At 44.8% G+C, this 17,749-nt stretch overlaps 1 protein-coding gene and 1 long non-coding RNA gene across 12 annotated transcripts in view; both read left to right on the top strand.

Annotated features, from left to right (window-relative positions):
- Crtac1 (cartilage acidic protein 1) overlaps positions 1-17,749 on the top strand; it is a 149,932-nt gene that overhangs the window by 28,314 nt on the left and 103,869 nt on the right. The gene's annotated exons all lie outside the window — the stretch shown is intronic.
- On the top strand, positions 7,102-16,912 carry Gm41848. The gene is made up of 2 exons (XR_877861.1): positions 7,102-7,346; positions 13,596-16,912. It is a non-coding gene; the product is annotated as a predicted gene, 41848 (long non-coding RNA).

Here is a 17,749-nt window from a genome sequence, read left to right as displayed (position 1 = left end):
CAAACAGCACGCCATGAGCTCCAAGTCACAATTTTTTGGTACATTTCAGTATCGCCAAAAACCCGACACGTGATTTCTAATTGGCAGCTTGCGCTGAATTGGCAGTGCTTCCTATTCTAAAGATGTGTGAAATAGCAGTGAGCCTTCTCGCCAGTGAGGCCTCAACCTGGATTTAAACACTGTGCAGAGCTGTCCCCACTGTGCAGATGAGGAAACCGAGGGCCCGAGATCGGCTCGGGGTCGTAGGTCATGGGTAAAAGGTGCTACCACTGTTCTCTATACGGCCATCGAATCAAGCCTGTTAGTGCGTGGTTAGAATCATAATCTTTAGTAAACCTTTCCTGCTTTGCTTAGTAGCAACCGAAACACTTATTTTGCAGCGTCCTACTGTGGTAGTCCATCTTCTTCTCTGAGTTTGTCAAATTTTGTATGATATATGCCGGGGCAAATTTATTATGTGCAACTTTACAGTTCTCATGTTTTCTTGGTGAGTGAATCTATCATTTCTTCCTAATTGCACACTCAGCCTAATAGTCTAGCTGGTGAATTTTCCTGTGGTTAGCGTACACCAGGTTACCTAGTGTGGTTGTCCAAAGCCCCTTAAAGCCCCCAGTGTTAAGGACTTTGTTACCCGCTCGGCACTGGGCACTGTTGGGAGAGAATGGCAACTTTGAGAGGTGTACCCTTCGGAAGGCCATCCAGTCACTGGGGGCATGTCCCCAAAGCAGATGGTGGATGCCCAGTCTCCTCCCCTTCCTCTCTCTTCTTCATGTCTTAGCCATACGGGAATGGTTTGGGTCTACTTTGTGTTGCTGCCATGATGGGTTCCCTTCCTGCATGCCCAGGAGCAACAGGCCAAGCAGCGAAACCTCTGAAGCCGAGAGTCAGAGTGGCGCCCTTAGCAGTCGCTCATCTCTGCCTCTGTGGTGAAAGAGAACTACCACACAAAGCACACTTTTTTTTCACACTTTGCTTTGCACTTTTTATAGTCTTTATGTACGTGGGGGTGTGTTTTTCTGCAGCAGGTACTTCTGGCTTGGGTTTGAAAACTGTCTGAGCACACCTGATTGTCTCTACCGAAGTCAGCCTGCCTCTGTGTAGCGGGAACATGAAGCTGTTTAGGCTCTGGGCTGGTTTCTAGTATTTGTTCATTCCCATGTTTGTTTAAAGCTCTTTTCTTTTCTCTTTCTTTCTTTCTTTCTTTCTTTCTTTCTTTCTTTCTTTCTTTCTTTCTTTCTTTCTTTCTTTCTTTTTTTGGAGCCACTATAGTTAGATGAGGTGGTGCTTGCATGCCTGCAATCTCAGCACCCAGGAAGCTGAGGCAGGAGGATTGGCCTGAGTTTGAGGCCACCCTGAGCTACATAGTAAGACTTTGTCATGAAAAAAAAAGTTTTATTTATTAAAGGGCTTTTAAAAATTGAAGATAAGAAAGGTTCTTGGTTTTTTTTTTTAATCTTTTATTTTTGCCTATTGATTTGGGGTTAATACCCTCTAATTCTGTTTTATTTGTGGTTTTGTTTGCGATTTTATGATACATTTTAACTGTGCAAAGTCTAAAATTATCCTAACCTCCTTCTGGAACAAGGCAGGGCCCTTGGTGTGCTCTGACGGTGCCTGTGCCCTCTGAGCATGGGAGAGTGTTTTAGTCTTGCTCCTTATTAACCCTGCCCAGTACAGTGATTATTAATGCCGTTATTATTATATAAAGTCATGTTTTAGTTACAGCCATTTTCACGGTTTATTCCTTCTGGGATTATTTCCCTCTTCTCCTGGTATCCCCCCGTTTGGATGTTCTTCACTGGATGCCAGATGCTGGTACACTCCCAGGTTTTGCTTACTCTAAAAATATCTTTATTGTGTCTCTGTTCTGGAAAGATGTTTTTCAGACCGAAGGTTATTTTCTCGTGTCTTCCAGCTGCTGTCTCCTGCTTCAGGTGCCTATTTCTAGTAATGCCATTTCTTCATAGGTGATCTGCCTCTTGTCCTTTTTCTACTTCTCTATCCCTGCCCTGCTTTGTATTTTATAGTTCCACGGCCACATGTAGAAATGGGAATCTTTTCGAGGGTGTGTGGTGTGTTCATGTTTATATGAGTGTGACTCATACATGTGTATGGAGGATAGAAGCACCATAAAATGTCTTCCTCCTCCTCCTCCTCCTCCAGCACCACCACCACCACCACCATCATCATCACCATCATCAGACAGCATCTCTTATTAAACCCGAATCCCACAGATTTGGCTAGACTAGCAAGTCACTAAACTTGAGATCTGCATGCCACCGGCCCCATGACGGGATTACAGACATATGCCACCACACCCAACTTTTACATAGGTGCTAAAAATCTAAACCCAGGCCTTCATGTTTCCACAGAAAACACTTTTATCCACTGAACCATCCCCATAGCCAAAGCCTCTTTTGGAAACTTTAAGGAAAAAAAAAAGTTTGTGATTTTTTTTTTATTTTCTTTCTTTTTTTTTTTTTAAAGATTTATTTATTTATTATATGTAAGTACACTGCAGCTGTCTTCAGGCACTCCAGAAGAGGGTGTCAGATCTTGTTACAGATGGTTGTGAGCCACCATGTGGTTGCTGGGATTTGAACTCCGGACCTTCGGAAGAGCAGTCAGGTGCTCTTACCCACTGAGCCATCTCACCAGCCCTTGTGATTTTGAATATGAAGATTCAAGTTAGTTCCAAATAGTTCTCAGCCTTCATCTTAGAAAAAGTCCCCATGCTCTTCCCTCAGCCCTCTCTCTCCCTGGAACTCCACTTCGACGTGTTAGGCTTCCTATCCACCTTGCAAATCCTTAACCTTTCTCATAGCATTTCCTCGGCTGCCTCTCTGTGCTGCTGCACTGGGTGATTTCCCAAGAGTATCTTCCGATTCACTGATTCTTCGTTCAGCTACATCTGAGCCACTACTGAGTTTTCCTTTCAAATGCACTTTTTTTCCCTTGTTGTTTCTAAGAGTTTCATACTCTTTTTTCAAATCTCCCTTGTGCTCCATTTACTGCTCTCCAGCTTTTGTGAGTTTTTGCCCTTGTCCTTTGGAATATTTTCCACATGGTTATAGTCTATATGTGACAATTCTTTTATCTCTAGTGGTTATGGATTAAGTGTGTGTGTGTGTGTGTGTGTGTGTGTGGTGTGTGGTGTGTGGTGTGTGTGTGGTGTGTGTGTGGTGTGTGTGTGTGTGTGTGGTGTGTGTGTGTGTGTGTGTGTGTGGTGTGTGGTGTGTGGTGTGTGTGTGGTGTGTGTGTGGTGTGTGGTGTGTGTGTGTGTGTGTGTGTGGTGTGTGTGTGGTGTGTGTGTGTGTGTGTGGTGTGTGTGTGGTGTGTGTGTATGTGTGTGTGGTGTGTGGGTGCGCACGCATGTGTGTTTTATTTCTGCCTACTCTTGGCAGCTTGCCTTCTAATTCTTTTCTCTTGATCTTAGAATGTGGGAGCTATGTAGGCCTTAACTAAATACACCTTTTACCAGAGAGGCTTTCTGTTCACCTCTACTAAAGACACCGGTCCCACGGACCTGAGAACAGTGGTTCTTTCCAAAGACCCTGGCTTAATGTAGGATTCGGAAGTTCTACCTTCCTGGAAACTTTGCATCCAGATCAAGGACTAGTAGCCATTTTCATGGTGCTTTTGGGTTCTGTTCCCAACTTCTTTACCAGTTACCATTCTGAGAGTGGGGTTGCTTTTCGAGACTCCCCTTCCATTTTTCAGTTTATTAAAATATGTTTCTTTTAAAACTTTTTTGTTAAAGACTTATCTATTTTCCCTATGTAAGTACACTGTTGCTCTCTTCAGAGAGACACACCAGAAGAAGGCATCAGATCTCTTTACAGATGGTTGTGAGCCACCATGTGGTTTCTGGGAATTGAACTCAGGACCTCTGGAAGAGCAGTCAGTACTCTTAACCACTGAGCCATCACTCCAAACCCCTAAAATATATTTTTATTTGGGACTTCTTGTTATGCTGTGGAAGGATTCTTTATAAATCTAAATACAAACGTAAACAGGAGTCTGGGGGCTCCCAACAGACTTGGGGTCTCCAAGGCTCCTTATAATATCCAGAAGGTATGGGAGATGCATGTGTAGGTAAGGTGCATAAGATGCATGTGTAAACATTTAAGGTGTTGTCTCTTTTAGCTCTTGAGAGATACTTGGACACATTCCTCACACAGTAGTTGGACAAGGAAGTGTGTGTGTGTGTGTGTGTGTGTGTGTGTGTGTGTGTGTGTGTGTGTGTGAATGTGTGTGTTGGCATGGCCACTGAGACCTGTGCATTCATTCAACCAGACCAGATCCTTAGGCTGTGCTTCTCTGAAAGAAAATGGAACAGTCACGATCAGAATCTATTGCTAGGAAAGATGATGCCAGCCTGTGTCATTGCTGTTGACTTTGCAAGGAAAGAACAAAGCCTGTGACTGTGCACAGCAAGGCCCACCCCCAGCAGCCATCTTCCCATGCCGTTTATAGATTGTGTATAGCCTATGAAGTCACAGACTCAGCTCTCTGACATGTGCTGATGCTGGAGTCATTCTGGATGCTGTCCATGAGTGGAAAGACAAGCAAGGCTGATGAATCCCACGTGTTGGAAGTGCTATTTGAGAGCAGCATTGCTTTGGTCAGGGAGTGTTCCTTGCTTAGAGTAGGGTGGCAGGATCTAATGCATGTCCTCCACAACACCTTTATAGCTTCTGTGAAGAAAAGTCTTCATCACTTAGAAAAATGTTCCAATCCCAGGATCCTGTGGGACTGCCAGTTAAAGCAGCCTGTTATCCACTAGGAGTATCTAGGGCTCCCTATGACAGCTGCCCAATCAGTGTCTCCACCCGGTCTCCCCCTCTTGACTCTCCTTTTGGTCATAGGTCATGAGGTATAAATGCATATCACAACGACCACCTGCCCTGTTCCTTGAGTTGTGGAAGAGCCTGAAAGAATGAGAGCACCCAGAGAGACTCTGGTGGCCATCAAGGCCACCGTTCCTGTTCCCGAGGTGTCCAGACCTATGTGTTTCGCATGACTCCACTTCAGCTTTGAAACACCTTTGCTTGCACACCCTCAGGAAATCCTCCTCCTCTTCTGTTTATTCTGATGCTGTTCTTATCGTCTAATACCAAGTCCACGATACAAATCAGACACAGAGAAGCCTCCTTTCAAGCCAGAGCAAGCCCCTTAGCAGGTGCTATTGCAAACCAGCTCCAAAAGAAGTTTAATCAGAGGGAATCTGTCTGTCTTCATATGTCTGTATGCATATATGTGTGTGCATGTGTATGTATTTCAGGAACACAAAGTGCTATACAATAGGCTAATGTTAACTTATATTTATGAAACATGGGTTCTTGCTAGTAGGATAAGATTTTAAAAGACACTAAAACAAAATGCAATGTAATTTAATTAAGCAGCAAACATTCTGTATGTATTGTGAAACGTGATCAATAATTCTCTCTAAAAGGCAGGAACTTCGTGTTTTTTTTCATCTGTGAACCTACAGTGCCTAGCACATAGTCGGTGTTCAGTGAAATGAAGTAGGCAGGGGTCTTGTGGATGGATGGAGGCTCTTGAGTAATGGAACTAATGAAAATAATAAACATTAGCTACACTCAGAAGTGATTGATTCAAGGGCCTTCGCCTTGAGAGCAACATCAATCAATCCAGTAAACAAATTCTCTGCCTACCTATTGTGTGCATAACCGTGTGCCCCGTTCTCTTGCAAATACAAGAATAGGATCCCGTCCCATAAATCGTCATGGTCACTGGAGAGACAAGTTGTATCTGAAAATAACAGGACAAGTCATGTGCTTGAGAGAAAATACTCACTCATGCTCGATACACTGAGAAGGGTTGTGCCCCTGGTGGATAGTCCAGTTTCCTGGAAAGACAGAGTTCCACTTGAAGTTGTAATATGGCCTTTTTGCCCCCTCTATGGAATTTCTCTGTGATGTTTTGGGTTTGATCTTTTACAATTGCAACCGGGGTCTCTGTATTCATTTCCTTTTCATTAAACCACAATAATGACTTGTTGACTAGGTAGTCCCAAGGGACTGACAGCCTCACGGAACCTTTAGTGCTGGTTGCTTCTGGTTCCCTTCTTTGCAGTGAAATTCTCCAGAATAGAACACTTCCAGGTTGGGCACGGGCAGAATTGAAAACTTAACGTGGTATATGTCTGTTGTGCACAGTTCGAAGCTCTGTCGTGCTTGCTGAGTCCCGGGGTTAGTGAACAAGAGCAACTCCCCCCTCATTGTGGGATGAGGAGGTTGAGCGTGCTAACCCGTGTTTCACCTCACACCCTTACTCTCTGTGGTGAGGCCAGCTACAGTCAGGGCTCTTCTGGCAAATTTTCAAGAACATAATACATTTTTCTTTTAGACGTAAGCCCATACCATATAATAGACTGCTTAAACGAACCCCTCCTGAGATAGTCTGTCCTTTCTCCATCATGGGTCCAGTTCCGGCTGCCTTTGCCCTGGGTCTTGGTAAGCACCACTCAGCTTCCTGCTTCTATCTAAGGAATTGGTAGCCTTAAATTCAACATGTGAGTGGGACCATCTGACATTTGTCTCCCTGCCTTGTCATTCTTCACTTAGCATAATGTCTTCCAGGCTCATCCATGTTGCCACAAATCATACGATTGTCTCCTCTTCTTAAAGCCCAATAATGCCTCGCTGGTTGTATATTTCACATTTTCTACATCTATCCATCCATTGATGGTCACTTAGATTTGGGTGTGTTCCAGACGCTGGCTGTTATGAGAGGTGCTGAAGTGAACTTGGGTGTGAGAAATCTCTTCAGCATACACCCGTCCTTCCTTAGGGTACAAACCTAGCTGTGCGGTTGCTGGGCCATGCTCTTCACTCTCTGAGGAAATTCTGTATCATTTCCCATCATTACTTTTGTATATTTTTCCTTTTCAGGAAAGCAGATATTTCCCATCAATGACCTACTATTAAAGTAACCTTTCTCCCCAAGCTTAAAAAGCAAGGTGTGAGAGGAGTAGCTAGGAGATCTCTAACATTTTCCTCCATTCTTCCAAATAAGATGAGCTGTTTCGAGTCCCCCCCCCCCCCCAGGAGCCTTCAAGGTTGCTTCCTTCAAAGTGGCGTGCCTCCAACTCCCATCAGCCATTGCTCTTCATGGCTGACCTGGAAAGGCTTTGCTTAAAGCCTTTCAGCACCGGGGCCCTGGACAGCACCAGAGCCGGGCATGTGGACTGACGCCGCCCCTGCCTGCATTCTTTTGCTTGACAACTTAAGGAGACTGGGAAGTTTGAGAAACCTCTTTATAAAACTTTCCTTTCGCGGAGATTCAGTATCACCGAAAGGCAGGAGCTAGTGAGAGAGCAGGTACGTCTAAGCTTCCAAAGCCGTACCTAAAATCTGAATTGATCTTTCAAACACATCTAACGTTACATGAGAAAATAAATCTTTAATTTTAAAACTTGGAAGCAAAAAAAAAAAAAAAAAAGAAAGGAAGAAAAAGACAAGTTCAGTGTGTGTGTGTGTGGGGGGGGATAGCGTGTTGTGTGAGGGGGGATAGCGTGTTGTGTGTGGGGGGATAGCGTGTTGTGTGGGGGGGATAGCGTGTTGTGGGGGGGATAGCGTGTTGTGTGTGGGGGGGGATAGCGTGTTGTGGGGGGGATATGTTTACTTGATGCCTAACAATATAACAGGAGGAGTTCGGCCCAGCAGCTCCACACCTCTCTTTCCTTCTTCCATTAACAGGAGGATATCACCGCAGTATATTTTGTTTTTTAATTAGAACCGTACATCCCTGTTGTTAATTTTTAACATGGTCATTTAAACATTGTTCTTCCGTGATGTCTTCAGACGTACAGGCCTAAAATAAGATATCTTGCATTTTACGTGGTGTCCTATAAATCAATGTCTCGCGAGGGAGAAAGTTTATTTGGCCCTGTTATATTAGTCAGCGTGTATTCATTCATTGTACAATTTTTTTTTATTAAGCTACCGTGTGCCAGGCACCTTGCTGAGCCCTGGGGGGGTTAGTGGTGAAGGAGAGCAACCCCTGCCTCCACAGAGCTTGGAGAGAATCAATATGCCTGATGAATTAAAGAAATTCTTACTTTGGGAAATAATTTCACCTTCCTCCAACCAAATCCTTCATCAGAATTCATCGTTTGTATCCAGGATCATTTCTCACTCCCACTGTCCATTCTGACTTTAAAAACGCTAATAGGGAATGGAATGATAAAACAAAATGGGGGTGCAAAGGAGGGGGACATGGCTTGGGCAACCCATGAATTAATCAGCCCCTGAATAATCAAGAGGTGATATATAAAATGTAAGTATCATAGTTCATGGCTTCTTAAATAATTAAGCATATTAAAGAAGGGACAAAAAGACCACATTTCAGAAGAAATTAGTAGCCTTAAGGCAGACAATGAGCAAAAGGGAGCTCAAAGCTGGCATTTGTAAGCCTTTTTCTATATTGTAACAGGCCAAACAGATAGCAGGGAGAAGGAGGGCTATACGGATTCTCCCATATATTTTAAAGAAGTGAATGCCAACCCAGAGGTCACAGAGTTATTATAAAGCATCTGAGGATTCATCTATGTGTGGGCACTTTATCAATACCTAAGTATACAGCTACCACACTATAGAGAGGGTTTAAAAAAATATATCAGAAAGTATCTTCATACTTGAAAAGAGTTGAAAAACCAGTCTTGAAATACATAGTTATGGGCTGTCATGAAAATGGGATCAAGAGCAGTCAGGGAAAGGTCACTGTCAGAAGAGACAGTGGGAGACTAAGACATAAAAGATGAGAGAAGCTAGGTTGGGGGATTGAGAAAAAGGGAAATGACAAAGACCAAGGATGGAAATTAGAGACTCACAGAACCTCTTAAACTAATGCTTCTCCTCCAAGTGGGAGACCTTAGATCGTGGTCTCTAATTCCTCGGAGTCTCTGTTTCCTCATCTGTAGAGACAATAATAATTTGTAGCCTATGTCATAGCGGTTGGTGGCAGTTGCACTGAGGTCACCAATAGGAGAAAGGAAACGAGAGACAGGAGGGAACAGGAAGTAGGGAGATTATGGAACTAAATCCCACCACATCTGCCACCTGCAAGATGGAGACCTAAAAAAGCTAGTGGGTGCCTGGGCCTGAGACCCAGGAGAAACAATGCTGTGGATATCAGCTGAGGCTGGGGGGAGCTGTGGCAATGTGTCCCAGCCCAGTAAGGAGGCAGGACAGGACAAAACTACTCCTTCCCTGTTTGATTCTGTTCAAGCCCTCAGTTGATTGGATGATTAGGGCTTTGGGGCGGGCTCTCTGCTGTATCCAATCTACAGATTTGAGTGCTAATTTCAGCCAGCAGTGTGGTGGCTAATACCTGTAATCCCAGCTGCTTGGGAGGCAGAGGGAGGATCACAAGTTAAAGTTAAAGACCAGCCTGGCCAGTATAATAAGACCCCTCTCTAAATGTAAAATAAAAATGAAGGCTGCAGAAATAGCTGGGCGATAGAACCTCTGCTTAACATGCACAAGGCCCTGGATTCAATTCTTAAGATTGGGGTGGGGGAGAAAGAACACAATTCAAATGCTAATTTTATTTGAAAGCACTTCACAGACACAACCAGAGGCAGTGTTATTCCTGATACCCCATGACCCACTGAGGGTGACATATAAAATTATCCATCACAGCAGTCAAGCAAGACACATGCAGAGGCTGGGGGGGGGGGTAGCTTAGTTGCTAAAAGTGCTTGAATGCTTGCCATACAAGCATGAATTTGATCCCTAGAACCTCCCTTAAAAAGCCAAGTATGGTGGAACTTGCTAGTAAGCCCAGCACAGAGCAGGAAGAGACAGGTGGATCCCTGGGGCTTGCTGGCCAGCCATTTGACAAGCTCCAGGTTAGTGAGAGATGCTATCCTCAAAGTCAAGGTGGGCAGCTGAGGAGTGACAGTCAGAATTGTCCCTGGCTTTTATATGCATGCACGCTCGAGTGCACACACACACACACACACACACACACACACACACACACACACACAGATTCTGTGCCCAACATCTGGAAAGTCTTCCAACATAAGCAGCATGTACTGCCTACTGTTCCACCACACATCCACTCGTGAGCTCTTTAAGTCTGGCCTGTCAGCCAACACCGATTGCTGCTTCCTCGTCGCTTCTTCTCTTGCGTAAGTGGAATTGGTTGGATCTCTTAGTTGTGTTAAAAACTAATCTTTTATTATCTTGTCCTTCCTTTTAAAAAGGCAGAGCAGATCTTCTGGGGATGTACAGAGGCAGCTCAGGTAACACAGACTTATCAGCTGAGCCCAGGAAAGCAGTCATAGGGACATTACGGGGACATCAGGACAGACAGGAGCCAGATACCAACCACAGCCAGGATGGCTCTTGGTGTTTCTGCCTCTTGTCCCTGTATCCATGCCTTGCCTGTCAGCTTAATTATTTCAGAGTATCTTTCTCTGTGAGTCTGGCACCAAAACTGCCAGTAATTCTGGGCATAAATCTCCTAGGCTGAAAACCAGCGAGAACGCTCCAATTACAAGAAAAAGACTGACTGGCCATGTGCCTAGTCTGGGGGGTTGAAGGAACTGTATGGCTATGAAAAGGGAAGGTTGGGGCTTGCACTTGAGGGATTCTAGACCTAGATCTGAAAGGGAGTGGTGAGACACCCAGTCGTGATATGTGCAGCCACTTAGTCACTCACTGAACACCTGCTGATTGCCTAGTCCTGTATTCAGCACGGAAATAGGTGGATGGGAGATTTGAGTGTCTCTAGAGAAGCAGGTGGCACACTGTTGCATACACAGGCATCACACACATACGCACACCTTACAGGAAACCCTCCAAGATCCTGGCGCTGGCATGCCGACCTCACCACCTGCCGGGGGCCTCCAACACAGTCTCCTGCTCCTCCTCCGTTGCCTTGGAATCCTCTAGTTAAATCATCCACTTCAGCAGCCATTTATCTTCCCTTCTAACCCTCCATTTTAGTCCTTTAGAAACCTATTGAGAGCCAGTGATGCAAAGAAGACACCAGCTAGTTCTCCAGAATCCACATGCTCAGAATTATGCACTGAGGGTGGGGAGCAAGGCTCCCTGGGAACCTGGACTGGGGAAAACCATCAAGAAGAAAAGTAGGCAAAATTGGTATCCCCGAGTATGTCATCTCTGAGGACCATGGCTTAGAACAGTCAACCAGGGCCTACACTGGGGCCAAGGTGCTACAAGGTTCTATTCTCACAAATGTAGAAGTTATGAGTGTGTGCATACAGTCATTGTATTTGTATGGGAAAGTTTTGAGTAATTTTTTCCCCAGTACATATATTTTGAAATTATGTGAATGGTTTTGGCAATACTGCCTTGACATTTCTTTGGGTTTTTAGTGACATTATGATAGGCTTGTAAGAACAAAACCCTATTTTAAGTCAAAACATCTGTATGACAGTCGCAGAACTCAGTAGTGACCCAGTCTTTGATCGACTTGGGAGGCTCTGGCAATTCCCATGTAGTGAGCACCTGCTATGTACCAGGCTCCTAGCTTTGCCCTGCACACACGTTCTCGATGATAAGGCGCATACTGCTGCTTCTGCTCCATGAAGGGCTAGTTTCATGCAGGAGGTCAAGTGGTGAGTGAAACCCAGAGCTGTGGGAGACCGTGACTTGTTTGGAACCCTGGTCCCCAAGTGCCATTCCTGGGCTGACCTAGAATCAAGTTTCCATTTTGTAGCAAAACCACCTAAGTAAGATAAAGTCATCGTTTTTGTGAAGGTAAAAGAAGTGCTCTATTCAAATTCTAATTCTCGGTTCTAACATTCTGTCCATCTTCCTTTGGAGGAGTAGTAATGAGTGTTTTAATAGTCCTGTTGTAGTTGGTAGGGGGTGGGCGTTCTTTCTGTTTTAAATTGTCCTGAGTTGGACAGTTGGCAGTCATGTGTGAATGCCCAGAAGTTTGTGTGCCCTAAGACCTAATGCTGTAAGACATCTACATCTGGAAGGTAATGTTCTGTATAACATTGGTGTCTTGAAGGCTGGCCGCCATGATAGTCAGCCTGGGTGGTTTCTTTGCGTTACCTTGGATAGGTCACACCACTGAGAGAAGGTCTTATGGTAGCTTTGCAAATTAAAAATAAGGAGCCTTAGAGGTAAGATGCTGGTTGACTAAGCCAAAGTCTCCGTGCCCTCTGTGTACCCCACCCCAAACAGCCATCCCCCCCCAAAAAAAAACCCTGACTAGGACCGTCCCTTTAAAGCTGAGCTCCCGTGTATGCCTGCCAGTCAGACTCTAAAAGGCAGAGTCAGCTTCTGTTGCTTACACCCAAAGGATGTGACTGCGCATCACTGCTCCCAGTCTACCGCCTCCATCCCAGAGTCCAACCCCACGGTGGCTCTCAGAGGCTGCCAGCAGCATGTGAGTGGGCCTTAGATTGCTCCTGTGGTTCTCTTTTAACGTTCTAGCTTCCCAGAGAGTAAAATTGGGAAACCAGGAACAGAACTATGACTTCTGTTCCTTACTACCCAGGGACGCTGAGGTCAGAGGAATTCCCCAACACTCTTAGTTATATATATATATATATATATATATATATATATATATATATATATATATATATATATATAATTTCTCTGAGTGTCAGACAGGCGGGGATAGATGGGCCAGCTACTGCCTCCCATGTCGATGATGGCTTGGTTCACTCACATGGTGTTTCCCCCTGTGTATAGGGGTTAGAAAACAGCTTTCACCTGAACAGGCTGGTGGCTGGGTTTCTTGGGAACATGCACACATTTGCTGTTCATAGGTACTTGGCTGAAGCAAGAACACATCTGGCTGACAAGGTGCTGCCGTCACTCACGCCCCAGCTCATCCTCAGTGACAGGCGCCCAGTGTAGCTGCCAACTGTGGGCTGTGGCAGAGGTGCACAGAAACAGGGAGAGAGAGCCCTGTGCTCTGCATTAGCAAAATGAGAAGAACAGAAATGGTTCTCTGCTTCCATGAAGAAAAGAAAGAGGGCCTTGCTTCTCCTAGAGAAAGAACAAGCTACGGACCAGTGTATTTTTAGGAGCTGTAAGATAAAGGGGAAAGACTCCATCAGCGCATGCGACCGGAGATGACTAATGAGGCCAGTGTAACTCACAACACGAGAAAAATGTTGACAAGAGAGCCAAGTGTTGTATTTTACATAACATTATACAGCCGTAGTATGAAGAATAAAGGGACTTGTCTGGGGCTCGTATTTTTCTTCTTTTTTTTCTTTTTTCTTTTTCCCTCCCCTGCCCCTCTAGCATTTACTCCCTCCTCCTAAATGTTCACCCCTCTTCCCATTCTTCTCCCCTTCCGTGGGCAGTTTAGGATAAATGGCAATCAAGAACTATTACCCTCACTTGACAGCTGCCAAGAGGATCCCCGGAGGTTCCACCATCAGATGCTGAGGGCAGAGCCAAGAAGTGGGCACACGTCCTAAGCTCCTCCGATGGGAAGCTCCCCCGAGTCTCATTTTTTGGGGGGCAGAACAATTAATTCCTGCATGGAAGAGTAGTTTGGAATTTGAGTCATGTTAGCTGCAGCTTCAGAGTTGTGTTGTCATGGGATCCTGGCTTCTTTTGCAGCTGTCTGTTCTGAGCCTGGTCCTTTGACTCCCAGTTTGAAGAGTAAGCTGTCCCCATAGCCTGCGAGGCAAGGTCTTCTTCACTGAGTCGGGTGGAATCGGCTTCTGTTGCTTAACACCCAAAGAAGGCACCAAGCATTGCCCGCCCAAATTCATGCTGTTCTTCACAGGGGCTCCAGCAAGGCCTCGTCCCTGGTCCAGCAGTGCGGGACCTTCGAGATGACCTTGGGAGCCTGCTTCTGCACCACACCAGAACATGGCATCTTAAAGCCATGCTTCAGTTTGGATCCAGAGCAACATTACCAGCTCAATCAGCTGGTTATTCACTGGGCTTGGCTACAAATGCCAGAAAGCCTCTTGACTCTTTCCAAAAATAAAACCCAGCTTCCCAGGATGAAAATCTGCCACTATTGTGCTTATTCCAAATAATGTGGCATCGATTGGAAGAAGATTCTCCAGGGAGCCCCCAAAGTGTCTGCAACAATGGTCACAGCCTTGGGATAAATATCTGGTGTCTCTGACGACAGCCGGGAAGGAGAGATGTTCATTCGGATGGACGTATTTTGATATATTTACTGAAGAGCCCATCTCATTATCGAGAAAACACATTATGATAGACTCATGTTCCAACGCCTAAGAAGTAGAGGGTTTTTTTTAATGACCCTTTGGAAAACCTTTCATGTGCATCCTGAGGCCTTTCCACATCCCCGTGCCCCTGCCCACAGGATTTTCCTTTCACATGGGAAGCAGATAAAGGTTAACAGGCAGCGGCCATTATCTGTTGTTCTTAAGCAGAATGTATGCCCCCTGCCCAAGGATGAGCCGCAAATCTGAATTAAGAGAACGTGGACCATCCGCCAGCAAATCCTGCTTTAAAGCCCCTTGTGCTATTGGCAGCATGCTCCCTTGCCTTTTAAATGTCTCTTGAACTGGGGAAAGGCATTATGCTTCCCAAAATGAGAGAGAGAGACAGAGAGACAGACACAGACAGACAGACAGACAGACAGAGACACAGAGAGACAGACAGAGGCACAGAGAGAGAGACAGACACAGAAACAGAGAACGAGAGACACAGAGACAGCAACACAGAGACAGGGAGAGATGCTTTGTGTGTATGATCTGTGGCATGTGTGTGTGCGCGCGCATGCACACGCGTGTATTTGAATGACATAAACTGAAACAGTCCAGTAAGTGGAGCCCACTATCCCACCTACACCTAGACAGTCTCCCAGGGGCTCCCACGCACCACCAGACGGAGGGATTGATACATCCTCTGTCATCTGTTTCCATGCCGTTGTCAAGTGCGAAAAGTCCTGTGCCGTTCTGAAAATTGGAGAATTTCACCTCTGGCTGCGGGCAGAAGAAAGGTGGTCACTCTTGATGTGCCTTTTGATAAGGAAACAAAGAAGGAGTGGGGCTCTCACAATTGACTCCTGTCTCTGGATGTCTCGCGATTTCCATCTGTTCGTGATCAAAGGCTCACAGCCCAAAACGAGAGGAAGAAGAATCTCTCTGCGTTTGGCAGGCTCCAAGACAGTCTTGGATTATTTATTTGTTCTGTAACTCATTTCTGTCAAACATTCTTTTTCTATCTCTTGTCATAAAAAATTGAAATGCTAGTTTCTCGGTGGATGACTTGATTTTAACTATCTGCCTGACCTTGGACACATTATTTAACCTGTGTTCTTGAATGTCAGGCCAGTGCCTGACCCAAAGAAGACGCTTCACACGTGTGCTGACAAGACTTCCACCTCCGACTCTGATTTGCCTGTTTCAACCCAACAGTGGGCTTCCCTCCCATGGGATATCCCGCGATGCTACCGCTTTTGCCCCTTGGCACATTTTATATTTGCTTGGTACTGACTCTCAGAAGCGTGGGTTTTGTTATACTTCAGAGCATGCTCTTTCACTACGGTAGCCTAAGTGGCTCCTCTCTGGAGTATAGAGACAATGGCCATGCCACAGCCCGCCTACTGCTCAATGCTTTTGAAATCTGTCGTTTCTTCATCTACTCCATGTATTTGAGGAGCTTTCCATGGGCAACCATTTCCCACTTCTTTCAACTCACAGTTGCCTGTGCTATCTCATCCTGTAACAAACAGGCGAGATCATAAACTTTGTTCAAGTTTTATGACTTTCTATTCACTCCTGACCCTCAATTTTTCCAGTGTCCAAGTTCACAAAGCTGAGGTGTTTCTGGGGTTAATGTTGCTCCCTGTGGCTTTGATGTACAAAGTGTGTCCCTTGGAGGCTCACCTCCTAATCTGAATTGTCACCTGGGGGCCTGTTAGAGATTGATGACAGGGGATTATGAGAGTGTCTACGTGTTGTACTTTCATCCAATTTTCTGATGTGTTTTGGTAATGATGTTGACAGTTGTGTGAAGATCTGTTACTGAAATTAAAGCCGCCACGGCAGCGTTTTTTTGAGCTCGATGATTAGATTTGATTAGATCAGAGTGGGTTTTACTTCTTCCCCAGCGTCGGCCGAGATTTACCGTCCATCGACTGATTTAACTTCTCCCTGGAAGATGGTTAGTGACATAACTTACCATCAGCAAAAGAAATGTCAAGGAGCATTGGATTGAGACCCAACCCTGTTTAGCTTGTATGTTGACCTTGAAAGGTCTGGAAAGACATACACTATCAAAGATGTCTGCTCACAAAGCCTAGTAGGCACAGTGACGGTTGACACTTTGGGGTGGGCACTTGTATGGCTGAGAATCTTCCAACTGGGACTAACATCTGAGTGAGTCAGAGCTTTCATGAAATCAGATAGGGGAAAGAGGGAAAAAAACAGGAGTATAGTTTCTGAGTTCTTCTTGCTGCCGCCAAAGGGTGAAGGTAGCCATTTCCAAACCTGAATCTGGATGACCACGTCACAGTGAGATTCGGAAGAAGGTGGCTCACGTGTAGGGCTTTCCTGGGACATGGTATGTGCAATCGACTTTCAGTATGAATTCTTAAAATACTTGCAACCGATAAGTCACAAGTTAAGATAGGCAGATGGCCAATTGATGGGGGAAACATACAACTTCAACTAAGAATCTTTAAAATGTGGCATAAAATCAGACTTTAATTTTCACTCATAAAACAGTTGAAAACGTAGTCAGCATTGATAAAGATGCAGTGATCTACCAGAGGGACATAAAAAAATATGGAAACAAAAATGTAAAAAAATAAAAGCATGGGGCTGAAATGTGTATAGACCTCTTGACTCTTTAGTTCTACTATAACTGTCTCAGAAAAATAGAAATACATGATCAAAATTTTCTGTGGAGGGCTATTTGTTTCACCATTTTGTAATGGAAAAAAAAAACTAGGAGCAACTTTAATAGCCATTAATAACAAACCGTTTCTGTGAATTACAGAAGAAGACCAGTGGGATGAAATACCATGTAGTTGCTAAAATTCTCTTCAAGGAATATTTAAGGGCATGAAAAAAAAAATTCATGGTATCATAACCAAGGGAAAGAAGTATAACACAAAATTTCACTATCATGGCTTCCAATACTGTAAAACATTTAAATGTGCACAGAAAGGACTAGAAGGAAATATATCAAAATATTACAAAGTTTTCCAGGTGGTTGATTTAGAGGTAATTTTTATTTATGCTTCTCTGGATTTTTCCCCCTTTTCTTTTTAAATTTGCGAGGCGTGTGAATTAGTCAGACTTTCCTTGTTGTGATAGACACCTGAGAGAAGCTATTTAAAAGGAAGGCAGACTTATTGTAGTTGATGGCTTCAGAGGTTCCAGCCCATGGTTGGCTGGTTCCATTGCTTTGGGCCAAGGAGGGGAGACGTAATGGAGGAGAAAGACTGACAGACCCAAACTCCTGAACACCCAGGAAATGAAGAAGAACAACAGGAAGGGCCAGGGGCCTTCAAAGGCATATCCTAGCAGCACACTACCTCCACACAGGCCCACCCTTCACATTTCCAACACTTTCCAATGGGCTTCCCGAGTTTTAGATCCATCAATGAGTTAAACCATTGATGACACTAAGACCCTTATGATCGACCCAACTTCAGAAACAGGTTTGGAGACACACCCAGAAATTAACAATCAAGAATAAGCATCACAGTACATTCTTCAATAATCAAGAGGAACTTTCAGGGATCACAGTTGCAACAACCAAAGGTTCACCCAAAACTG

This window comes from Mus musculus, chromosome 19 (assembly GCF_000001635.26).
Source record: "Mus musculus strain C57BL/6J chromosome 19, GRCm38.p6 C57BL/6J".
Taxonomy (NCBI): domain Eukaryota; kingdom Metazoa; phylum Chordata; class Mammalia; order Rodentia; family Muridae; genus Mus; species Mus musculus.
The sequence above is the reverse complement of the archived record's forward strand: the minus strand, read 5'-3'. Positions and strand labels throughout refer to the sequence as shown.